This window comes from Panthera onca, chromosome B2, assembly GCF_046562875.1.
Source record: "Panthera onca isolate mPanOnc1 chromosome B2, mPanOnc1 haplotype 2, whole genome shotgun sequence".
Taxonomy (NCBI): Eukaryota; Metazoa; Chordata; class Mammalia; order Carnivora; family Felidae; genus Panthera; species Panthera onca.
In genome coordinates, this window is record NC_138343.1 from 67,807,007 (window position 1) to 67,834,446 (window position 27,440).

The 27,440-nt window shown below is 35.7% G+C and overlaps 1 protein-coding gene and 1 long non-coding RNA gene across 2 annotated transcripts in view; both read right to left on the minus strand.

Annotated features, from left to right (window-relative positions):
* FILIP1 (filamin A interacting protein 1) overlaps positions 1-5,455 on the minus strand; it is a 282,762-nt gene extending 277,307 nt beyond the window's left edge. The window contains exon 1 of the mRNA XM_060615976.3: positions 5,358-5,455. The gene's annotated coding sequence lies outside the window, so the exon portion shown is untranslated. The remainder of the gene's footprint in view (positions 1-5,357) is intronic.
* An 11,525-nt stretch (positions 5,456-16,980) lies between these two features.
* On the minus strand, positions 16,981-23,352 carry LOC144616267 (uncharacterized). The gene is made up of 3 exons (XR_013555409.2): positions 22,386-23,352; positions 18,191-18,378; positions 16,981-17,292 (listed from the first exon to the last, which is right to left on the minus strand). It is a non-coding gene; the product is annotated as an uncharacterized LOC144616267 (long non-coding RNA).
* Positions 23,353-27,440: the final 4,088 nt, after the last annotated feature.

Here is a 27,440-nt window from a genome sequence, read left to right on the forward strand (position 1 = left end):
TCAGTCATTTAAGCATTCAATCCTTGATTTCAGCTTGGGTCACGATCTTTCACTTGGTGGGATCAAGCTCCTCATTGGGCTCTGCTGACAGCATGGAGTCTGCTTGGGATTCTCTCTCTCCCTCTCTCTCTCCCTTTCCCTCCCCTCCCCAGCTTGCAAGCACACATGCTCACTTTCTCTCTCTCTCAAAATAAATAAACTTAAATAAATAAATAAGTAAATAAACAAAACTACCATATACATCTATAACTTAGATTTTTAAAATAATCTTATTTTTCTTCACTGAATATAATTTTAAACTCAACTTCAAATTCAGCACTAAGTTAGAAAAACATTTTTTCTGTTTACCCACAGTAAAATAAGTTTATTAAACTATATATATATATATATTCTGAAAATAAAATTATACACATTGTAAAATATGGTAACAAATGGGAAATTATCTATGGAAACTGAATTATATTTTTTGTGGAAGTATCAAATGCAGTATTATTACATAGCACATACTATCTTTATTTTTAAAAAAAATTTTAGGGGCGCCTGGGTGGCTCAGTCAGTTAAGCGCCCAAATTCAACTCAGGTCATGATCTCACGGTTGCTGGGTTCGAGCCCCACATCAGTCTCTGCACTGACTGTGGGAGCCTGCTTGGGATTCTCTCTCTCTGTCTCTACACCTCCCCCACTCACACTGTCTCTCTCTCTCCCTCTCAAAAATAAATAAACATTAAAAATTTAAAAACATAAAACAAAAATTAAAAATTTTTTTAAATGTTTATTTATTTATTTTGAGAGAGAGAAAGACAGAGCATGAGTAGAGAGAAAGAGGGAGACACAGAATCCAAAGCAGGCTCCAAGCTCTGGAGTTGTCAGCACAGAGCCCAATGCAGGCCTCAAACTCACAAACCATGAAATCATGACCTGAGCTGAAGTCAGATGCTTAACCCACTGAGTCACCCAGGTGCCACTAGCACATGCTATCTTTATAGCTGGTGATTTTTTAAGGTGCCTGACTGGTTTATCTGGTAGAGCACACGACTCTTGATCTCAGGGTTTTAAGTTTGAGCCCCATGTGAGGTTTGGAGCCTACTTAAAAAAAAAAAAAATGATTTTTCAAAATGCCATTACAAAAAAAAAGCAAAATGGGTATTGTTGTAGTTGTTTATATAGAAATTTAGACAAATGAATTTAGTTGACCCAAAAGAAGAATTAGTCACTCTACTGTTAAATTGCAATTCAAGCTTTTCATAAAAAAACTCCTTCTCAAATGATAATTCACTAAAAAAACCCTGAAATATGTTTCCCTTTTTTATAATAGGTCAATTATATTGATTCTAATACTTTGGAATAGTCACACCTTTTGATCATCTTGTTGAATATAATCAAATCTTTTATTTATTTTGATATTTTAAAAATTTGTGTCAAGTAAGGTCTTTCTGCCTAAAAAACAAAAAAACAAATAAATGAAGAAAGGGAGGAAGGAAGGAAGGAAGGAAAGAAAGAAAGAAGAAAGGAAACAGGGAAGGAAGGAAGGAAGGAAGGAACATAGGAAGAAAAGGAAGAAAGGAGAGAGAAAGGAAGAGAAGGAAAACATTTCAGGGAGTACAAATTCTTGAGTGTAGTCAGTTCTTTGCAAAGCAGATTAGAGAGAAAAGACTGCCATCTCAGCCCAGCCTACTGTTCCCTTGCCTAACCTTAACAATAAAGCCTCAGTATATTAGAACTCAAGCAGAAACCACTAACCAAGAAGAACTAAAAGTGTGTTCCTTGCCCAAATGCAGCACTCAAGCAACAAAATAAGGCTGTAAAAGACACAAAGTGTTACACAAGGTAAACTACAAGTACTGGAATTCCATTTATTGCCAGAACCTTTGGAGCGTTCGGGAGTTCTGTTTATTCATAGATCTAATTATAGCTTTCTTAAAAATCAAATGAAGACCTTGGGGCACCTGGGTGGCTCAGTCGGTTAACCGTCCAACTTTGGCTCAGGTCATGATCTCACATCATGCCCTGCATGGGTTCAAGCCCTGCATCAGGCTCTGTGTCAAAAGCTCAGAGCCTGGAGCCTGCTTTGGATTCTGTGTCTCTCCCTCACTCTGTTCCTCCCTCATTCATGCTCTGTCTCTCTCTGTCTCTCAAAAATAAGAAAAATTTAAAAAAATTTTTAAAAAATCAAATGAAGACCTTAAACTTTTCTCTTGACTTTCTCTTTCCCTTCTTTCTCACCCTATTTTCTTCCCTTCCTGTTTGCTTCCTTTCCTGTTCTTTTCCCTTCCCACTGCTTTCCTTTCTTTTCACTTCCCTTCTCCACACAGGGTAATGAATGATGAGGTTAAGGGGATGTTGTGCAGAGGCACATCAGCTGCCGGTGTCCAAGGAGACAGAGTGCAAAGCAGGAAGGTAAAGCCATGAGGAGGTTCATCAGTCATGTGTACACTTGCACCAAAAGATGCAGGATGGGGAGAGTGGGGGCTGCATGGAGATGGTAGCTGAAGGAGACAATGAGATTGGGAGAATGACACAATAGGAAAATAAATAAATCATTTGAGACAATCAATACTTATATTAAAAATAATGAAAGCCAGATTTCTCACTATTGGAGAAAGTACTTACATGGCAAGAGAGAAGACCGGAAAAAACCTTGATGTGTTCAATTGGAACTAGAGGTTTATCCAATCAGCATAAAGTCATAGTTTTAAGATTTTCTTATGTTCAGACTATTCCTTCCTAAGTGGGCAATGAGCCAGTTAGCACTGGCTGTAGAGATCTTAATCATAGTAGTAAAGGTGTTAAAAATATTTTTTTTCTTGCTTTGTCTTAAAGATCACTGACCAAAATCAAAGACTAAAATAATACCTTAATTAAAAACTTAATTAAAACTAAAAAAACATAATAAATAAATAAAATTAAAGGGAAAAAAACTTAATTAAAAAGAAAAACACAGGGCACCTGGGTAGGTCAGTTGGTTAAGCATTCCACTCTTGATTTCAATGCAGGTCATGATCTCACCATTCATGGGATCAAACCCCTCAATGGGCTCTGTGCTGACAACATGGGGACTGCTTGGGATTCTCTCTCCCCCTCTCTCTCTCTCTCTGTCCCTCTCCCACTCATGTGCTCCCTCCCTCTCATTCTCAAAATAAATAAGTAGACATTTTTTTAAATGATAAAACATTGTGTTTATTTACATTAACATTGTTCAGAGAATATATAATTTACTTAGTGTATATTATAATGCATGTAATAATTCAGTATATATGCCATATAAAATAAAATATCCTTCATTGTCATTTCACGCTGGCAAATACAATAGGAAGAACATACAAATTGAGTGCAAGGAAAAACCTCCAGGGGAAGTTGAAAACAACATTTTGGCTGGCAGTAAAACTGCACAGCTGGTGCCATTTGGGGAATAAAAAGGAAAAATATTTTTAAAGCTTAGTGATTTTTTTTTAAGAGGGCTCAAAAAAAAAAAAAAAAAAACCTCCAGTTTCTTAAAAACATTTTTTGTGAACTTAAAACCTTATGTTCTCTGTTTTCCCATAGTTTTAATAGTTCCAGTCAATATTCAAAAGGTATTTTTCTTTCAGAACTTGAAAAAATATGATACTAAAAATCAGGTATTATGATTAGGTAAGAATAGAAAGCAATAGGGGGTGGTATAAGGATAGCCTTACCAATAATTCAAATATATTATAGAAAACAATAATCTTAAATGTATAGGAATAACATTGGAATAAAAGACCACTAATGGAATAAACAGGAGAGCACAGGAATAGACCTTGTTATAAGATCTAATATAAGGTGGAGCCTGACTGGTTTAGTCAATAGAGCATGTTACTCTCGATCTCAGGGTTGTGAATTCAAGCCCAAAGTTAGGCCTGGAGCTTACTTTAAAAAACAAACAAACAAACAAACAAACAAACAAACAAACGGTTAATATAAGATATAGGAAGAATTACAAATCAATGAAAAAGGAGAAAAATATCAAAGAAATCATGGCAATTTGTGAATTTTGAAAAAAAAAAGTCAATTTGTGTTTACCTCACCCTGTATTCCCAAATAAAATTCAAAAAGATTAAATATTAGAGTCTTAAAAAAATCAATACCAAAGGAGAAAAAAAAAGAAGAGTAAGCATTTGTCAAATATCTGACATATAAACAACATAATATTGAAAATATAAAAACAATGTACCTAGGGGAACCTGGCTGGCTCAGTCAGTAGACCATGCAACTCAGAGTCATGAGTTTAAGTCCCACACTGGGTGTGGAGCCTACTCAAAAATAAATGCACCTAGAAAAGTAAACTGAAATATAAAAGAAAGTAACAAACTAGAAAAAAAAAATTTAATAGTAAAGATGACCAAAAAAGGGAGCTATTTCTTTACTTTGCAGGAAGTTCCTATAAATCAATAAGAAAACCACAAATGATATCAGCCAGTAATTGTCAAATGAAAAAAATAAAAATACCCAATTAAAAGGTAGAAAATGCCCTCATAACTAGTGAAAGAAATAATTTAAAAGCAACCTTTCTATATAAAAAACCAAGAAAGTATTTGTGATACACTCTTATCTTGGAAGCCCCCACTGAACATGACTGGCTATATTCATGCCCTTGTGGAGTCCTCTCCTCATTGACGCTGGCCTCAACCATATGACTTTCTTTGGCGAATGAGACATTAGCAAGAATGATACAAGCAAAGGTTTGATAAGGATTTGCATACTGGGACCACTCTTCTTGGAATACTCTTTCTTGGAGGTCATTTGCCATTCTGGAAACAAAATTGAGTTGGACCATTGAATGATTGGAGGCTGTATTGGGATCCTAAAGGATGAAAGGTCATCTTGGACATCCCATACTCTGCTGAGCTCCCAGATAAATAAAATCACATAAAGAATCTCAGCTATGCCATGTAAAACAGAACCTCACAGTCAACCCGTGGAATTATGAGAAATGAATCATTCTTGTTTTAAGTCACTAAGATTCATGGTAATTTGTTACAAAGCAGTAGTAGATAATTGATATAATTTTTTCCCATATCACCAAAATAAAATTAACAAAAAGGTAACCATACATCAAACTAAAAACTTTTGCAAAACAAAATTAAAATGCAGCCTACTGAATGAATGCAAATATTTGCAAATCCAAAATATATTTAAAAAACTCATATGATAGTAAAAAAACAAACAACTCAATTAAAACTGAGAAGATGATCTATATAGAAATTTTTTCAAAGACATACAGATAGACAACAGGTACATGAAAAGGTGCTCAGCACCACTAATCATTATGTAAATGCAAATTAAAACTATAGTGAAATACCACTTCACCCCTGTTAAAAAGGCTATCATCCAGGTACCTGGGTGGCTCAGTTGGTTAAGCATCTGACACATGATCTCAGCTCAGGTCTTGATCTTGGGGGCTTGAGTTCAAGCCCTACACTGGGCTCCACGCTGGGCATAAAGCCTACTTAAAAAAAAAAAAAGGCTATCATCAAAAAGACAAGAAATAACAAGTGTTGGCAAAAATGAAAATAGGACCTTTATGCACTTTTGGTGGGAATATAAATTTGTTCAGCCACTGTGGAAAATAGCATGGAGTTTCCTCAAAAAAATTCAAAAAAAGAACTCTTATATGATCCAGCAATCCCACTTCTGGGTATTTACCAGAAAGAAACAAAAACACAGGAACTCAGAAAGATATCTGCACCCCCATGTTCACTGTAGCATTATTTACAATATCCACAACATAGAAAAACCCCCAGTGTCCACCAACAGATGAACAGATAAAGAAGTTATAATATATATAATATTACTTAGCCATAAGAAAAGAAAATCCTGGATGGACCTTGAGGGTATTAGGCTAAGTGAAATAAATCAAACAGAAAAAGATAAATACCATATGATTCCACTTATATATGGTACCTAAAAAACAAATAAAACAAAACAAACAAGCTCATAGTTACAGAGAACATATTGATGGTCGTCTGGGTGGGGGGTGGGGGAGTGGGGAGGAGAAGGCAGTGGCAGTGGTGAGAAAATGAGTGAAAGGGGACAAAGGTACCAACTTTCAGTTATAAAATAAATAAGTTCTAAGGATGTAATTTACAGCATGGTGACTACAGTTGATACTGTATTGCATATTTCAAAGTTGCTAAAAGAGTATATCTTAAAAATTCTCATAAGGAAAAAAAAATTGTAATTATGTATAGTGACAAATGTTAACTAGATGTATGTGGTGATCATTTCACAATATATACATACATCGATTCATTATGTTGTACACCTGACCAACTAACATGGTGTTAGTACACCAACTAACATAATGTTATATGCCAATTATATCTCAATAAAAAGTGATGATAATAATACAGTAAATAGTGTACTTTTTTCCCATATAATTTGCTTGCCTATGATTTCCTATTTTGAGTCTGATTCTTAAAACAATGTAAATATACTAATAGTTTAAAAGATGTCAAATTTGTATCATTAGTGTTCTAAATGTGTGTTTTGTTTTTTTTTAATATATCAAGGGCACTAGAGAATAACTTGGTAGTATAACACTGTCAGGAAATTATTTGGCAATAAATTTCAACAATTTAAAAAATGTTCATTGAGCACCCTGAACTCCCTAACTTTACTTCTAGAAATCTATTCAGAGGAAAAAACACTTGGTTACAAAAAAAAAATTATAAATACGTTCATTGTATTATTATATATTGAGAAACAAAAACATCCATACCCACATGACTTTACTATTCAGTTGTCCTCACTAACATCACTTTATTATTCCACTGTCTTCATCAACATGACTTTACTATTCTAAGAAATTCTTGGAAGATAAGAATTGGAAATATCTTTATTGTTCATTTCTGGGATGTCCTGCAAGCACATTTACAGAAGCATCAGACTGTTCAACTTTTAAATAGGTGAGACCAAATAACTGTTTTCTCTTCCAGTCTCTAAAACTTTACCCTCAAAGTTTCACCTTGCCTATATTCTAATCAATCCTAAACTATCATTCTTACCTAAACTATGATTCTTACCTTATCTTAGTCAAGCCCTTTTATTAAAGGATTCACTTTAAATCAGATCCCCAAAGGGCACCTCTTGATCTTGGCTCAGGTCATGATCTCACGGTTTGTGGGTTCGAGCCCCACATTGGGCTCTGCACTGATGGCATGGAGCTTCTTGGGACTCTGTCTCTCCTTCTCTCTCCCCACCCCCCTGCTTGTGCCCTCTCTCTCTCAAAATAAATAAATAAACTTAAAAAAAAAATCAGGTCCCCCCAAAGTCTTATAAATCTCCCAAACTGCTCTCATCTTTCTGAGATGCTAAGATTCTGTCAAGATAGTGGTCTCTTTCACTGAGTTAAGCAATAAATTCAAGTTTGCCTTATCACCAGATTATGTTGGTGCTGCTTTGGGGGAGCTGGCATTCAACATGAATGCAAAAGATGAAATAATATTCATACTAAATAATTAAAGGAAAGTTACTGTAGAGGTAGAAAACTTTTCCTTTTTTCCCTTCTATGGTTCTTTGGTCTAATAATTAAATTGTTGTTAAGATAGATTAACAGGAGAAAAACAAACAAAATTATGTATATATGGGAACCCCATAAAAATATGAAAACTCAAAGGGCAACTAGGTAATTGAGGTTTATATAACATCCTGCAAAAGGAAAGGGGTAGACAATTGGGGATACAAAGGGAAGGATGGTCATTCACAGCAAGGCAGAGGAGATGTTTAGAGAGCAAAGGTTGTCCTGTTATGCAGATAAGTTTCTTAGAGAAAAAGGTATCTGTGGAAATAGCTCTCTTAGTGGTATAGGACCCCTTTGCAATGTAAATTTAGGCAGTTGAGGGGGAAGTAAAAGCTTTTCCCTGAATCTGCTGGGTTTTGATTGCTGTTAGCTAAAATAATCCTCATATTTTGGGGAGGTAAATTCTGCTCCCCTTTATTACTAAATAAAATGAGGTATTTCTATTTTCTAATTTTTTTTTAACATTTACTTATTTTTGAGAGAGAGAGACAGAGTGCCAGTGGGGGAGAGGCACAGAGAAAGGAGGTCAGAGTATCTGAAGCGGGCTCCAGGCTCTGAGCTGATAGCTCAGAGCCTGATGCAGGGCTCGCACTCAGGAACCACAGGATCATGGCCTGAGCCAAAGTTGGACGCTTAATCCCAGGTCCCCCAAATGAGGTATATCATTTCAAAGAAATAGAGAAATATGGAATAAGTGGAAAATGCTTAGGTTATAAGTTAAACATAACAAAATTATATTTATAGTATGATTCCAACTATGGGTTGTTTAGAAAGGAAAGGAAGGAAGGAAGGAAGGGAGAGAGAGAAAGAGGAAGGAAAGGAGAGCGAGTGGGAGAGAGCAGAACAGCTCAGTGTTTCCCTTTGAGTGTTGAAATATAAATTTTTTCTGCATCTCTTATTTTCAAAATTCTTTAATGAAAAAAAATTGTAATAATGAAAATATTTTGAAAAAATATTAAGAAATAATTTTTAAACAATATTAAACATATAAACAAGATATAATTATCTTTCCCAGCCTTGTATCCAAAGGATACAAACATTATTATGGTATGTGAATGGGAGGGACGTAATTTGTGCAATGCTCTTTCTTCAGGCTATTGAAGCATACCAAGTTCCTCAGCAATCAAAATTAAAAGATACTGGTTAGAAGACCATTATCTGGGGCGCCTGGGTGGCGCAGTCGGTTAAGCGTCCGACTTCAGCCAGGTCACGATCTCGCGGTCCGTGAGTTCGAGCCCCGCGTCAGGCTCTGGGCTGATGGCTCGGAGCCTGGAGCCTGTTTCCGATTCTGTGTCTCCCTCTCTCTCTGCCCCTCCCCCGTTCATGCTCTGTCTCTCTCTGTCCCAAAAATAAATAAAAAAAACGTTGAAAAAAAAAAAAAAAAAATTTGAAGACCATTATCTAAGGAGAGACCCTAACTGGTAATTGAGGAAAATGATAGACTATTTAGTTCAGGCAGGTGCACTTCTATGAATATAAATAATCACATTACATATTCTAATATCAAGGTGGTTTCCATTATCCTCATAAATAAAGGGGGCTCTCTTATTGTCCTGTATATGACAAGATTAAAATTATTAACATAGGGAATACATAGCTTATTTCTTTCTTTTTCCCCCAACTGCTTCCACAAATCTTTCAGGTACTGCCTACTTAATTAAGCTTTGTACTTCCTTCTTTAAGAATGGAAAAGGCCTGAAAAGAACCACTGTTCTCAGGGTACTGCGTGTTTCTGGGAACACGTGGCATGGTGATCTAAAAGTAGGAAGGAAAGTAACAGTCACAGACTGAAAACATTCTTTTAGAGTAGGAAGTGAGAGATTCCTAGGAATTTCAAAGCACTGAAAATAGGAGCGGACAACAAAAGATTTAATAAGTTTCCCTGAGCTAAGAAATTGGACCCCTTTAAACTTCTGAGAGAGACATGAATCAAGATTGGAATTTCCTTTGGAGCTGTGCTTTAAATGTAACCACTCCTACACTGAACCACATGGGTTTCCTATTGCTTCACTATTGTTATAAACATACATTAAATTCTGAATTAGTAAAGCAATGTCAGTGATTTTTTTTATTAGAATGCCTATCAAATATAGAAAGCAGAATTGAAAAGCAGCACTAGGGGTGCCTGGGTGGCTCCATCGGTTAAGTGTCCAGCTCTTGATTTTGGCTCAGGTCATGATCTCACAATTTGTGAGTTCAAGCCCCATGTCTGGCTCCACACTGACAGTGCAGAGAGACTGCCTGGGATCCTCTCTCTCTGCCCCTCCCTCACTCATGTTCTCTCTCAAAAATAAATAAATAAACTTTAAGGAGAAAAAAAAGAAAAAAAACCACAAAATTTTTACCTAGCAAAGGGAACTCTGTACATGGTAGATAAAAGTGCAGTGGCTGGAAAAGGTATGTTTGATAGTGAAGACAGGCTCCTTCAACTGTATTCACCACAGTGTAGATGAAAAATCTCTCCAAATCACCAAACTCCCTTTACTCTGCTCTCATACTTATCAAACAACATTGTGTGATTTCTTGGTTACTTGGGCCCAGCAAATGGATGCTAGATAACAGACACAAGTACTCCAGCTGATAGAAACACTGATGTTTTAAAAATAAAGTGATCTTTTAGTATGCACATATGTGCGTGCACACACACACACACACACACACACACACACACACAGAGACTGGTCTATTATATGCTTGACTAGAGTAAACCAGTTATTTTGAGAGCTGTGATTACTGAAGTTCAAGAACTCTAGAGAAGAGAGGCCACCACATCCTAGTCTGCAGTAATTTATCAGAATTTAGTGCTAGTCAGTATGGGCCAAACATTGCTACAGAGGTATTGAAGCAAAGTATCACAAAGGAACAAATGTCTAATGCTGTTATGATCATCAAGAAATTACTGGATATTGATTTTAAATTCATAGATGTGGAATATTAGTCAATAATAATAACAGATCCCATTCACATGTTAGCAAATGGTAAGATTATTTCTTTAAAGAAATTTCATGTTTGGTGAGGTCATCCTGATGTCTCCCAACCAAAGCATATTCTTCATACATGGAAAGTTGATCATCTATTACTGTAATCAACCATAAATACATAAGAAAATGATCACAGTAACATTGATCACATTAACTACATTAGTAATAAACATCACACCAGTTACTATTAATAATCCAAACAGCCTTGTGTCTAAAGAATATTTGATGTTTGTTTATACATGTGTATGTGCATTGTGAATCATCTTAGCACGTGACACATTTCATCAGGGACTTAATCATATAAAGGCTTTAGTTTCAAGCCATCTAACTTTGGTATTTCAAAATACCAAAAGGCTTTGATTTACTACTACAAGCGTACCTCATTTTACTGCCCTTCACCTTATTGCACTTCACAGCTACTTCAGTTTTTTTACAATTTGAAGGTTTATGGCAACCCCCCATTAAGCAAATCTATTGGCAATGTTCTTATGATAGCATTTGCTCACTTCATGTCTCTGTGTCACATTTCAGTAATTCTCACAACATTTTGAACTTTGTCATTATTATTATATTTGTTATGGTGATCTGCGATCCATTATCTTTGATGTTACTATTTTAATTGATGGCAAGCCACAAACTGCAACCATATAAGACAGTGAGCTTAATTGATAACTGTATGTTCTGACTGCCCTACCAATTGGCTGTTCCCCATCTCTCTCCCTATCCGTGGGCCTCCCTATTCCCTGAGACACATATTGAAATTAGGTCAATTAATAACCCTACAATGGCCTCTAAGTGTTCAAGTGAAAGAAGAATCTCACATCTCTCACTTTAAGTCAAAAGCTAGAAATGATTAAGCTTAGAGGGGAAGGCATGTCAAAAGCTAGGTCTCTTGTACCAATTAGCCAAGTAGTAAATGCAAAGGAAAAACTTCTTGAAGGAAATTAAAAGTGCTATTCCAGTGAACAAATGAATGATAAGAAAGCAAAACAGCAATATGACTGCTTATTGACAATGTACCTGGCCACCCAACAGCTCTAATGGAAAAGTACAGTGAGATTCATTTTGTTTTCATGCCTAACAAAACATCCACTCTGCAGCCCATGGATCAAGGAGTCATTCCAACTCTCAAGTTTTATTATTTAAGAAATACATTTCTTAAGACTGTAGCTACCATTGACAGTAATTCCTCTGATGGATATGGGCAAAGTAAACTGAAAAACTTCTGGATAAGATTCACCATTCTAAACCCCATTAAGAACCATTGTGAATACATTGAAGGAGGTCAAAGTATCAACAGTAACAGGGGTTTGGAAGAAGTTGATTCCAATCCTCATGGATGGCTTTGGGAGGTTAAAGACTTCAGTGGAGGAAGTAACTGTAGATGTGGTGGAAATAGTAAGAGAACTAGAATTTAATGTGGAGCCTGAGGATATGACTGAATTGCTGCAATCTCATGATCAAATTCAAATGGATGAGGAGTTGCTTCATATGGATGAGCAAAGAAAGTAGATTCTTGAGATGGATGAAGGTTTGTCCAAAGAATTTAGAATATTACATAAACTTAGTTGATAAAGCAGCAGCAGGGTTTGAGAAGATTGACTCTAATTCTGAAAGAAATTCTACTGTGAGTAAAATGCTATCAAACAGCATTGCATGCTACAAAGAAAGTGTCCATGAAAGGAAAAGTTAATACATATGGCAAACTTTATTGATGCCTTATTTTAAGAAATCGCCACAGCTAACCCATTGTTCAACAATCAGCACCCTGATCATTCAGCAGCCATCAACATCAAGGCAAGTCCCTCTACTAGCAAAAGATTGCAAGTAGCTCACTGAAAGCTCAGATGATGGTTAGCATTTTTTAGCAGTAAGGTATTTTTAATTAAGGTATGTATATATTGTTTTAGACATAATGCTGTTGCACATTTAATGGACTATATTATAAACATGACTTTTATATGTACTGGGAAACCAAAAATTTCATTTGACTTGCTTTATTGTAATGTTCACTTTACCATGGTGGTCTGGAACTAAAACCACAGTATCTCCAAGGTAAGCCTATATGTCATCTCTAATAGTCTGATATGGATAGAGGAAAGTTTCATAAGGGATTCTAGCATTTTTGTGTGTTTAAAGCTCATGAGTAGCACACATTAAGTAAGAAGTATGGCTGATTTAAAAAAAAAACAACAAAGATTGAATTATAATAAATACAACATAAACATAAATACAAATATACATACAAGAAGGCAGACAAACAAGGTAGTTAGTATTTGAAGTCAGAATAATATGCATCATGTTTTAGGATTCCTCTGAATTTGTTTCATGGACATACCACATATTTAAAATAATTTTGTGGAGGCACCTTGATAGCTCATGTGGTTGAGCATCTGACTCTTGATTTTAGCTCAGGTCATGAACCCAGGGTCATGGGGTTGAGCCCTGGTAGGGCTCCACGCTGAGCATGGAGCCTGCTTGAGATTCTCTCTCTCTCTTTTTCTCTCGCTATCTCTGCTCCTCTGCCCCACTTGTGTTCTCTCTCTCAGTCTCTCTCTGTTTAAATAAATAAATAAATAAATAAATAAATAAATACAAACAATTTTGTGATTAGGAGTTTAATTTTAGTGACTAAAGGTTAAAATTGCATTAAAAAGTTTAGAAATATCTGAAAAATATGACTATCTATTGAGTTGTTTGGGTCAGGCTGAGTAACAAAGGAAACATGATCTAAGTAGCTGCATATTAGATATAACTCTCATCTTTATTAACAGCAAGCTTAAAAGTAAAGTGGGTATTTAGAGTCTACTGGTATCTTAATGCTAGAATCTTTGGTTCATCAATTCAGATGAAAAAACTACTTATTAAATATCTTCTATGTTCAAGACACTACACTATGGGATACATAAAGAAATCTTTAAAAATATTTCATGTCCTTGAGGAATGTACTATTTGATTTAAAATTGCAGCAATTTGGTGTCAGTTGAGTATATCTCCTTTGCTTTTATTAAACTTTCAGAATAAAAGCTGGATTTTATTTTTTTTTAAGTTTATTTATTTGTTTTGAGAGAGAGAGGGATAAAGAGCAAGTGGGGTAGGAGCAGAGAGAGAGAGAGACAGAGAGAGAGAGAGAGAATTCCAAGCAGGCTCCATATTGCCAGTGCAAAGCCTGATGCGGGGCTTGAACTCACCAACCTGATCATGACCTGAGCCAAGATCACGAGTCAGATGCTTAACCAAACAAGCCATCCAGGTGCCCCTAAAAACTGGATTTTAAAATAGAATAGAATGTCTTTGCTTTAGCATCTACTGTGTCAATAGTTGAGATTGTGACAATCAAAAACTATTAAAGATAACTATTCTTGGAGATATTGTTCTACATATGGTAAAACTGACATATGAGATTTTTATTAAAATAGAGGTACATTAAAAAATTTTAATATAGACACAAATCTTTGGAATACAGTAAAAGCAGTACTAAGGGAAACTTATAGCAATATAGGCTTATTTTAAAAAATAAGAAAAATCTTAAACAATCTAACTTTACACCTAAAGGAACTAGAAGAAGAAGAACAAACAAAGCCCAAAGTTGGTAGAAGAAGGGAAATAATAAAGACCAAACCAGAAATAAATGAAATAGAGAGTAAAAAACAATAGAAGAGATCAATGAGGGGCACCTGGCTGGCTCAATTGGTAGGGCATGTGCTTCTTGATCTCAGAGCCATGAGTTCAAGCCCCACATTGGGCATGGAGCCTACTTTAAAAAATGAAATAAAATAAATATCAATGAAATCAAGAGCTGGTTCTTTGAAAAGATAAACAAAATTGGTAAACTTTTAGCCAGACTCATCAAGAAAAAAAGAGGGAACATAAAAAAAAAAGCAGAAGTGAACAAAAAGAAGTAACAACTGACCACAGAAATACAAAGGTTAGACTACCATGAAATGAATAAATTCCTAGAGATATACAATCTTCCAAGACTGAATCAGGAAAATAGAAAATATCTGAACTAACCAATTACTAGTAATAAAATTTAATCAGGTACCAAGAAACTCCCAACAAACAAAAGTCGAGGACCAGATGTATTCACAGATGAATTCTACCAAATATTTAAAGAAAAGTTAATGCCTATTCTCCTCAAACTATTCCAAAAAACACACACACACAAAAACCACAAACAACAAAGACAAAAACAAAGAGGGAAAGCTTCTAAACACAGTCTACAAGGCCAGCATTACCCCGATACCAAAACCAGACAAAAGCACTACAAAAAAGAAAACTATAGGCCAATATCTCTGGTGAACATAGATGCAAAAATCTGCAACAAAATATTAGCAAATCTCATTCAATAATACATTCATTACAAGGATTATTCACCATGATTAAGTGGGATTTTATGCAAGAACAGTTCAATATTCACAAATCAATCAATGTGATACATCACATCAACAAAATGAAGGACAAAAATATATGATTATCTCAATAGATGTAGAATAAGCATTTAACAAAATTCCACACCCATTTATGATAAAAAACGCTCAACAAAATGAATGTAGAGGATAAAAAATCTCAACATAATAAGGGGCATATATGACAAACTGATAGCTAACACCATAATCACTGGTGAAAAACTGAGAGCTTTTCCTCTAAGATCAGAAATAAGACAAAGATGTCCATTCTTGCCACTAATATTCAACATAGTACCAGAAATCCTGGCCACAGAAATCAGACAACAAAAAGAAATGAAAGGCATCCAAATTGGTAAGGAAGAAGTTAAACTGTCACTATTTGCAGATCACATGATACTATATATAGAAAACCCTAAAGATTCCATGAAAAAACTCTAAGAACAAACAAATTCAGTAAAGTTGCAGAGTACAAAATTAATACACAAAATTGATTGTGTTTTGATACACTAATAATGAAGTAGCAGAAAGAGAAATTAAGAAAACAATTCTAGGGGCGCCTGGGTGGCTTGGTCGGTTAAGCGTCCGACTTCGGCTCAGGTCATGATCTCACAGTCCGTGAGTTCGAGCCCTGCGTCAGGCTCTGTGCTGAACAGCTCAGAGCCTGGAGCCTGTTTCAGATTCTGTGTCTCCCTCTCTCTCTGCCCCTCCCCTGTTCATGCTCTGTCTCTCTCTGTCTCAAAAATAAATAAATGTTAAAAAAAATTAAAAAAAAAAAAAAAAAAAAGAAAACAATTCTATTTACAATGGCACCAAAAAGAATAAAAGAGAGGAATAAACTTAACCAAGGAGATGAAAGACCTGTATTCTGAAAAGTATAAAATACTGCTGAAAGAAACTGAAGACTACACAAGCTATACTTTACATAAATGTTGAATTGTTGTGTTGTACACCTGAAATTCCTATAATATTGCATGTCAACTACACTTCAATTATAAAAATCCATATAAGTGAAATCATATGGTCTTTGTCTTTCTCTATTTCTAGGCATTATTAGCATAATGCACTCTAGGTCTATTCATGTTGCAAATGGCAAGATCTCATTTTTTTTATGGCTGAGTAATATTTCATTATATATAACATATACCTAATATATATATATATATATATGTAATACATATTACATATATACATATATATATATCACATTCTGTATCCATTCTTCTATCAATGGACACTTATGTTGCTTCCATGTCTTGACTATTATAAATAGTACTGCAATGAACATAGGGGTGAAGATATCTTTCCGAGTTAGTGTTTTTTCATATTCTTTGGATAAATATCCAGAGTGGAATTGCTGGATCATGTATTTCTATTATTGATTTTTTGAGGAACCTCCATACTATTTTCCACAGTGGTCATGACATTTTACATTCCCACCAACAATGCACAAGTGTTCCTTTGCTTCCACATCCTTGACAACACTTTTTATTTGTTGTCTTTTTGGTGATAGCCTTTCTAATAAGATTGAGGTGACATCTCATTATGCCATTGATTTGCATTTTCCTATTGATTAGTGATGTTGAGCGTATTTTCGTGTGTCTGTTAGCCATCTGTATGTTTTTTTGTTTGTGTGTGTGTGTGTGCACGTGCGTGTGTGTTTTGAGAAATGTTTATTCAGGTCCTCTGCCCATTTAAAAAAAACATTTTTTTTTATTAATTTTTTTTTAACGTTTATTTATTTTTGAGACAGAGAGAAACACAGCATGAACGGGGGAGGGGCAGAGAGAGAGGGAGACACAGAATCGGAAGCAGGCTCCAGGCTCTGAGCCATCAGCCCAGAGCCCCACATGGGGCTCAAACTCGCGAACCGCGAGATCGTGACCTGAACTGAAGTCGGACGCCCAACCGACTGAGCCACCCAGGCGCCCCTAAAAAAATTTTTAATGTTTATTTATTTCTGAGACAGAGAGACAGCATGAGTGGGGGAGGGGCAGAGAGAGAGGGAGATGCAGAATCAGAAGCAGGCTCCAGGCTCTGAGCTGTCAGCACAGAGCCTGACACGGAGCTCAAACTCACAAACCGTGAGATCAGACCTGAGCCGAAGTCAGTCGCTCAACTGACTGAGCCACCCAGGTGCCCTCTATGCACGTTCTTTAATTGGATTGTTTGGGTTGTTTTTATTGAGCTGTGTGAGTTCTTTATATATTTTGGATAGATAACCCTTATCAGTTATATCTTTTGCAAATATCTTCTTCCATTCAGCAAATTGCCTTTTTGTTTTGTTGATGGTTTTCTTCACTGTGCAAAAGCTTTTCAGTTTGATGTGGTCCCATTTTCTTATTTTTGCATTTGTTGCTCTTGCCTAGGAGGCAGATCCAAAAATATATATGTTAAGGCCACTACCCAAGTGCTTATTGCCTGTTTTCTTCAATTTTTTATGGTTTCTGGTCTGATATTTAAATCTTTAATGTATTTTAAGTTTATTTTTGTATATGGTATAAAAAAGTAGTCCAGTTTCATTATTTTGCACGTAGATGTTCAGTTTTCTCAGCACCATTTATTGAAGAGACTGTCTTTACCCCATTATATATTCTTGCTTCGTTTGTTGTAGATTAAATGACTATATAAGTGTCATTTTTTGGGACTATTACATTCCATTGATCTATGTGTCTATTTTTGCGCCAATACCATATTATCTTGATTACTACCACGTTATAGTATATCTTAAAATCTGGGATTGTGATACCTCCAGCTTTGTTTTTCTTTCTCAAGACTCTTTGGCTATCTGGGGTCTTTTGTGGTACCCTACAACTTTTGGGATTATTTGCTCTAGTTCTGTGAAAAATGTTGTTGACATTTTACGATAGATTATATTAAATCTGTAGATTGCTTTGGTAGTATGGACATTTTAAAACATTAATTCTTCCAATCCATGAGCAAGGTATATCTTTCCACTTATTTGTGTCATCTTCAATTTCTTTTACCAATGTCTTACAGTTTTCAGAGTATAGGTTTTACACCTCTGTGATTAAATTTATTCTTCAGTGCTTTATTCTTTTTGGAAATGTTGTCTCAATTTCTATTTCTGATACTTTATTATTAGTACATAGAAATGCAACCATTTCTATATATTAATTTTGTACCTTGGAACTTAACTCAATTCATTTATTAGTTCTTAAGCTTTTTTGTGGAGTCCTTAGGGTGTTCCATATATAGTATCATGTCATCTACAAATAGTGATAGTTTAACTTCATCCTTACCAATTTGGATGCCTTTCATTTCTTTTTGTTGTCTGATTGCTGTGGCGAAGGCTTCCAGTACTATGTTGAATAAAAGTGCATATTAGTAGTGAGAATGCATGTACTCTCCAGTACTCTTTGCTCACAGTTATGTCCCAGGTCTGCCACTGGGGAGAAGCCAAGTCCATGTTCAAGGGCTGATCCTATTACTACAAGAGAAAAAAAAAATTTTGCATCACAGTGCACTATTCCATACTAAAATTTCAGTCCAGTAGGTTTGGCTATACAAACCACCAAACCTATAAATATATCCAGACTCAAAAAGATAAAAAGTACATAAATTATAAAATACTTTAGCAAATATTTATTGAATATCTCTACAACACCATGCCAGATGCTGGAAAATGACAAATTTATTTTTGTATCTAACTTTTACATTTGGTTTGATTTCTCTGCCAGAGGTATACATATATACCCATTTTGAGGAAAGATAGATTCCTATAATGTTTTATTTAAATGGGTCAACTATCTCAACAACATTAGAGAATTTATTTAATCAAGTACGCCAGGATTCTTTTTCTCCCATTATGGTATTGCAGAAGAGTTTACATTATCACAGCAATTAAAAAAAAAAAGTCTTAGGAATGTTAGCCCGCATATTCTTAGTTGATTTAAGACCCTCATATTCCAGATAGTTTCTAAATCCATACTAAATGCTGCCTAACCTATATACATGACTTAAAGCAAATAGATCAGGTACTTAACATTGTTTTCAAGTAGGCTAATTTAGTCATCACAGTAGGTAATAAGGAAATTGCATCAACTTCCTATTCCTCTTTTCTTTCATGCCTGGTCTCAGGATAGACTCTCACCCAGTCCAAATTGTCTCCCCTTCAGGTTAGATATGACTGGTAACTGACATAGTGTTAATGGCTCCCTAGGACCATGGCTTATTGGAAGTCATGCACAAAGTCCCCTCTGGGAAAAGGGACTGGAGGAGTAAGGTAGGGTCTCAGCACTAGTGTTTGCAGCTTTAGTTCTGATTTTACATAATGCTCCCTAGCCTATTCCTGTCTATCAGAAATGGGACTTGACCTACAGTGTCCAGTTTATTACATAAGAGGCAAGGGCCTTTGCACGGTGAAGACCCATTCATAGAACCAAATACCTAAATGGTTTATCTTGCTTAGGATTACAAAGTAATATGTAGAAAATAAAATACTTTCATGGGCATAAAATGCTGAACAATACAAAATGTTTTCTAATTCACTATATATTCTGATTTAAAACATTACTAAAGTATGACTTTTTCCCAAGAGGAAATAATCATAAACATTTTTTAAGTAATTCCTCATTAAAGGCCTGATATCTATGGGGCACCTAGGTGGCTCAGTCGGTTAAGCCCAACTCTTGATTTTGGCTCAGGTCATGCTCTCATGGTTCATGAGATCAAGCCCTGCTTGGGATTCTCTCTCCCTCTCTCACTCTGCTGCTCCCCCCCTCTCAAAATAAATAAACTTCAAAGTCCTGACATCTCCTTCCATCTCCCCAAATGAGATGATTTCATAAGAACCTAAATCTGCGGGGCACCTGGGTGGTTCAGTTGGTTGGGCATCCGACTTTGGCTTAGGTCATGATCTCACGGTTTGTGAGTTCAGGCTCCGTGTCGGGTTCTGTACTGACAGAGCCTGCTTTGAATTCTGTGTGTGTCTCTCTCTCTGCCTCTCCCCACTCATGCTCTGTATCTCTCTCCTTCAGATATAAATGAACCTTAAAAACATTAAAAAAAAAGAACCTAAATCTCCAATTTATCACATTATGGATATTTGCTGGCATGTATTCTTAATAATATCATACTGTTTGCTCTTCTAATACATTGAAACCAAGGTTGTAGTACATGCCTGTATTATAGGTTTAATGTAGTCACCATGTAAACTATACCTTTAATAAACCAAGCTTTGTAATATTATGTTTTCATGTGTATATAATATAATATTAAGACAAATCTAAATTTTCCATAATTATTTTCTAGGTAAAGATATCATATGACTTAATTCAGGATAGCTATTGATTTTTAGGTAGAGCCATAAGAAAGTACCAACATCTAACCAATTATTTTTAAGTTTTTAAATTTATTTTGAGAGAGAGAGAAACAGAATGCACAAGTGGAGGAGAAGCAGAGAGAGAAGGAGAGACAGAGACAGAGAGAGAATCCCAAGCAGGCTCTGCACAGTCAGTGCACAGACTGATGTGGGGTTCAAATTCACAAACCATGAGATCATGACCTGAGCCAGACGCTTAACTGACTGAGCCACCCAAGTGCCCCAACATCTGACCATTTTTTACTTGAAAAATCCAGCAACTTCATTTGATTCCACCTAATTCCATGGTGGTTTCAAGACTAATGTATACAAACCAAATACTAGAAATAGAAAATAAAGGAATCAACTGTAATAATCTGGAACTGTCATAATTGATACATAAAATAGTCTTCCCACCTCCAAGATTATTGAATTTGTATTGTTTTCATACCTAAAATTTTAAACACTTTAAGGATGGGAAAAGGCCTGACAGATGAGGATAAATATACAAACTGGGAAAGTCCACCATGACCATATTTTTGTTTCAAGAAACAACATTTTAAAAAATGGTTAGATAATACTGTTAAACTTTTTTTTAATGTCTATTTATTTTTGAGAGAGAGAGAGAGAGCAAGTGGGGGAAGAGAAGAGAGAGAGGGAGACAGAGGATTTGAAGTGGGCTCTCTGCTGTCAGATGGGGGACTTGAAATCAAGAACTGTGAGATCATGACCTGAGCTGAAGTCGAACTCTTAGCCAACTGAGTCACCCAAGTGCCCCAATACTGTTAAACTTTGAAGGTTCAAGAAATATCTAAAAAACATGGCTTTATTTATTAGCTTAAAATTATTTGAAAATACTGAAAAATGCTAAAAAAGTAAGTTACCTCATAATCCAAAACCTATAAAATTCCATAACAAAGAAGACAAAGTCCTCCACATCAATCCTCTAACCGCTTTCCTCTGAAATACCCTATGCTACACAGATTATTATATATATTCATAAATTTATTTTTATGAAAAGGAAATTGAACTATAATTTGCTTTTTCTTTTTAATTAATCATAGCTACTTTCCTGATCAGTACAAACAGATCTATTTCATGGGTTTAAATAGCTGCAAAGCATTTCATTAAATGAATGCTCCATGATGTATATGATCATTTCTTTATCCTTGTAATATATCTTTCGGTACTTATTATGTCTGTGTGATTGGTAAAAATCACTGTGCCCCTTTACACTAGGGTGGTGGGCAAAGGTTTGGTAAACTTTGAGGTCATCAAAGCATTTTCTTAAAAAATATAACTTAGAAAATAGCCTATATCTGTTTTAGACTGTGTTCTTGATGAATAAAAGAATCAGAGAAAGAAAAGCAGTAGGAAACACACACACACACGCACACACACACACAGATGTATAGACTGAGAAAGAGAAAGTGATTAGGTCATGTGTTTATAATGAGAGAATATTAAGAAAATGAATGAGGAAGCTACTTATAAAATGATATTTTTAACTTCATAAGGTGAAGGTGTTTAAATTTCAAACTCTGAGTGCAAGCTAACCCTTACTTTTTTGGTGCTTTAAGGATTTAAGTTTGTTGACTTGTTCAGCAGTTTAAATTGCAAAGTGAAGTTAATGAAAAATGAAAAATCCCAAACAACCTTAGTTGGAAGTTAGCATTACTGCACAGCACTTTCAGAAAGTTATGTTGCAAGCCATTACTATATTCCTTTTGCTGTTACTAACTGGAGATAAGAACTGAGGAATAGGGGCACCTGGATGGCTCAGTCAGTTGAGCGTCCGACTTCAGCTCAGGTCATGACCTCACGGTCCAAGAGTTTGAGCCCCATGTCAGGCTCTGTGCTGACAGCTCAGAGCCTGGAGCCCACTTCGGATTCTGTGGCTCCCTCTCTCTCTCTGCCCCTCTGCCACTCATGCTCTGTCTCTCTCAAAAACTAAATAAACATAAACAAAATTTTTTTTAAAGAACTGAGGAATAAAGAGCCGGAAAGAAAGCCATCAGCAAACTTTAATAAGGGCAAATACAACAGTGAAAGTCTAGATAAAGTCTAGTCTCTACCATTTTTATGCATTATTTCATGTTTAAGATTTTGCCTCTAGGCCAGTGATTATATTTTACCTTTGAGATCACTGCCATATGATAATGAAAATAGGGGAGCATGAACGTTGGAGTCTAAATAGATGTGGGCTCAAGTTCCAGCTTTAGACTTTCCTAGCTGAGTCATCTTGGGAAAGTTTTCAAACTTTTGGGTCTGTTTCCACTTCTAAAACAAAAATAACGATAGATGTTTTTGTTACTATGTGTCAAGAAATGCTGGTTAGGAGATGTAGATAATATACCTAGCAAATCATATTGAGAGCACTGCCTTTGTGTAAACGAAACATTTAGATACATACATTACTCCAAGCACTGGTTCCTGAAGTGTGGTTGTCAGATCAGCACACCCCCATTACCTTTGAGCTTATTAGAAATGCAAATTCATGGCCCCCACGGTGACCTACTGAATTAGATGGTTTGAGATGGGGCCCAGGAAACTGTTTTACAAGCTGTCCAGTTGATTTTTATGCATGTTAAAGTGTAAGCACCACTGCCTCAGAGTTCAGCTAGATATGATTTTCATGTGATAATTTCCAGTAATGAACATGAAAGGATCCAGCAGTCATCTACACAGCTGACATCCATTAGGCACAGGAAGCACAGTGCCTGTGGCCTATACTTTCAAAGCCTTGTGAAAAATGTTTTAATGTTCTTTTAAAATCAGAAGAAAGAATTAACATCATGATAACAAATACATAACAATCCAGCCTAGATTATCTCTTTAGACCAAAGCAGTTTTGGGGCAAAAAAAACCTACCTTAAACATTTTAATTGGAAATATAGTTTTGGGGTGCCTAAGTGGCTCAGTTGGTGGAGACTCTGACTCTTGATTTCTGCTCAGGTTATGATCTCATAATTCATGGGATCAAGACACACATTGGGCTCTGTGCCATTAGCACAGAGCCTGCTTGGGACTCTCTCTCTCCCCCTATTTCTCTCAGCCCCTCCCCCCTCAAATAAATAAATAAACTTAAAAAATTTTAAAAACATAGCTTCATATATAGTACTATAAACCTAGCCTAAATTTTTTTTAACGTGATTCTTGTGGAAGGGACCCACGAAAGCAAAAGTGCCAAGGGTCTAGGAAAGTCACTTGAAAACTTCACTGTCCATTTATAAATGTTGACACTAAAGATATCTGGTAGGAACCATTACAAGAAATTTGTGTTATTCTAAGGATATATTTATTGACATTTAAAAAAAATATTAGTTTCAGCTTCACTTAAGCCATGAAGCATGGTAGGATTATACAAGAGCAAAAATAAGACAATCAACAAGTTGAAAGTGAAGTGGAATATTATATTGTAGAAATTATGTTAAAAACAGAAACTTGCATCCTTATAACAGAAAATTATACATGACTTTCATTTCATTATATTCATTTTATCTGACACAAATGCACTTAGACCTTCAAAAACTATCAACCGGACATAATTTTCAGAACCTGCTATTGTCTTCTGAAACTTATATTTAGTCAAGGACTAACTATATGCTGTGCTTTTTTTAATGTTTATTTATTTTTGAAAGAGAGAGAGTGGGTGAGCAAATGAGGGGCAGAGAGAGAAGGTGACAGAGGATCCGAAGGAGCTCTGCACTGACAGCAAAGAGCCTGACTTGGGCTCCAACTCATGAACCGTAAGATCATGACGAGCCAAAGTTGGAGGCTTAACCAACTGAGCTACTCAGGCACCCCTATGCTGTACTTTGAAGTATAGTGTTTAAAAGAACAAGATTGATAATTGCGTTTTCAAAGAAATATATGTATTTAAACTGCATTATTTTATTAATAATTATTAAGCTCTACCAGCATAAAATATGAATCAGTTTATTCAAATACTGTTGACCCTTGAACAAGTCAGGGGTCCTTGGTCCCAAGGCACCAATCCCTCATGCAATAGGAAATCTGCATATAACTTTTAATTCCCCTAAAATTTATCTGTTGACCAAAGTCTTGCTGACAACATTGTCAATTAACACATATTTTGTATGTTATATGCATTACATACAATATTCTTATAATAAAATAAGCCAGAGACAAGGAAATGTTATTTATAAATCATAAAGAAGAGAAAATACATTTACAGTTCTATGTATTGAAAAAATTCCATGCATAAGTGGAAGCATGCAATTCAAACCCATGTTGGTCAAGGGTCAACTATAGTTTTATACGAGGAATTTTAAATCTGGCTAAAATGGAGGATACAACGGTGATACAAAAGAAGATTTTGTAGCCAAATACAGAGAGGAAGCTTTGTTATTATGTATCTATTACCAACACAAGTCCTCCTTCAGTCAGTTCCTGGCCTCCTGGAAAGAGCTCAAGTTGCTTCAGCATTGTAATCTTCAAACCCAGGCCCCAGGTTCACATCTGGATTGCTGATCGGTTTTAGGGCCTTTATCATAGCTTTTTACCACAATGTTACTTTGCGCAAAGACATTTTCTGGACTTCTGAGAAGACTGAATTAGATGGTAACTAAGGAATCCAGGTTCTAGAATTCTACAATTCTGAATTTTCCTTGACAAAGATTATTTTAAATATGTTGTTTTATTCAGCAGATATGTATTACCCTACTGGTGCAAGTCCCTATTTAGACAAAAAATGCATTGCAGATGGAGGATAAAACGTGTCCAAAGTCTTTAAAGTAGAAAAGAAGATGAAGCATTTGTGGAACTGAAAGAACAAAATGGTTGGAGCTTAACCGAGAAGGTGAAAATGCTGTTAAAGATGAGGCTGGTGAAGTAGGTAGGGAGGGCCCAGTAGACCGATTAAGGATTTAGGAGTTTATCCTAAGAGCAACAGGAAACCTCTGAATGGTTTTAGTGGGAAGGTGCTTTGATCTGATTTTTTTTATTTTTTAAGATCATTATAGCTTTTGTGTGAGAAATGGATTAGAGGGTGGGCAGAGAGACCATGGAATGGCCTGTTTGAAGCTGTTATTACAGAAGTATGGCTGAGCCACCCTGGCTAAGACTAGGATGGGCTCATTGGAATTGGAAAAAATGTGAATAGATTCAAGATATGTTCAAGGACATGGGGTGCCTGGGTGGCTCAGTCGGTTAAGTGTCCAGCTCTTGGTTTCGGCTCAGGTCATGATCTCATCGTTTCGTGGGTTCGAGCCGCACGTCAGGCTTCGTACTGGCAGTGCTGAGCCTGCTTGGGATTCTCTCTCTCTCCCTCTCTCTGTCCCTCCCCCCACTTGCACTGTCTGTCTCTCTCAAAATAAACAAATAAACTTAAAAAAATAAGCTAAAGATATATTCAAGGATGTAGATTTAATTAAAAAAAGCAAGTAAAAGATGATTCCTAGGTTTCTAGTTTGTGAAACTGGGTGGATGCCAATACTATGTACTGAGTAAAGAATCTCGGCAGAAGAGTAGCTTTGGAGAGGGTCTCATGCTCTTGGATCCTCCAAAAGATCCTGTCATCAGTCTCCACCCTGTTTTCCTCTGAATTCTGTTTGCATAGGATGATTGTGTTGCCTTGCAGACATGGGACCTTTGGTCAATACCACTGACCATTGTGGTTGGAGATGAGATGTTTGCATTGTTGAGTATGGAAGACCAGGTTTAGAATTTAAACTTGGTACTGGATGACCAGACTAAGTAAGTAAAATGCTATTAGAAAAGAGAGGGCTTTAGAATTAGAATTAAAATTTTGGGTGGCAGATCTCCGCTTTGTTTTTCCTTTTTTCCCAAAAATTTTTAATGGAATAATTAGAAAAATAAAGTAGCTTTTTTTATCTACTGTAATTACACATCCATTCAAGCTTTAGTCTAACTTTTCTATTTATCTTTTATGCCAGAATTAAATTGTGTTAAATATGACAGGTTAGCTTACATCTTAATAGAATTTGCTAAATTTAAGCAATAAAGACATGCTAAACTTGTAATAAAAATTGATTGTATAACTCAGAGAATTGGTTTTGTAATTCTAACATTTTGTATTTCTACCATTCAAAAGCATTCTTAGTAACACCCCTGGGTATCATTCAAAATGTACATATAAAAAAAGGCTACATTTGTAAATATATTAAACATATACATATATATATATGCATATATAATAAATATAGCTATATTTCAAGGACATATCCTCAATCTTTTTCTAGGCCGGAGTACCTTAAGAGTCACATGATACTATCAGTTTTTAAATGATAATGTTCACAAGGAGGAGTAGTGATTTCTGAAATATCTTTAATCTTATACTTTAACATGGAAACTGATCATTTCACTTGTAATTGCAGACTCATGGAATTAAACTGAAAGGAAATTTAGAGATTGTTTAATCTAGTGGTTTTCATAATGTGGTCCCCTAATCAGCAGCATGTTGTAACACCTTGGGAACTTATTAAAAATGCAAATTTTCAGGTGCACTCCAGACCCGCTGAATCAGAAACTCTAGGGGTGGGGTAGAGCAACCTGTTTTAACAAGCCTTTCCAGGTGATTTTGATGCCACATTTTTCAAGTTGGAATTATGTGTTCCCATAGACATTAGCTGAAATTCGTTAACACAAAACAATGGACTTTGTCTTAAAGATCCTACCTCAGGCTGCTGAAAAGACGTCTTTTATGTAACTCCACCTTGTTTCCCATTCCATGTATATTAGTTTTCTGCGGCTGATGCAACAAAGGACCACTAATTTAGCAACCTAGCAAAAATTTATTATCTTACAGTTCTGTAAGGTCAGTGGTCCGGACGTTCTGTCTCACTGAGTTAAAATCAAGGTGTTGGCTTTGCTTTCTGGAAGCTCTAACAGAATCCATTTCCTTGCCTTTTCTGAAAGCTGGCTTCCAGAGGCCACCCACATTCCTTGACTTCCCACACCTTTTTCCATTTTCAAAGCCAGTATGCATCTATTTTTAAATGAGAGATTATTTTTTAAAACTGTATTTTGGAGTCTGTACAAATGAGTCCAGTCACCCACATCTGCCTGTTATTTACACAACTCAGTATTATACTGTCACTGGCACAGACTATGTCATAGAGCATCACAACTGGATCATTCAACATCCTCAAGCAACAAATTATAATAAATTACATTCATTATGTTACTTATACTAAATCAGGAAAGGT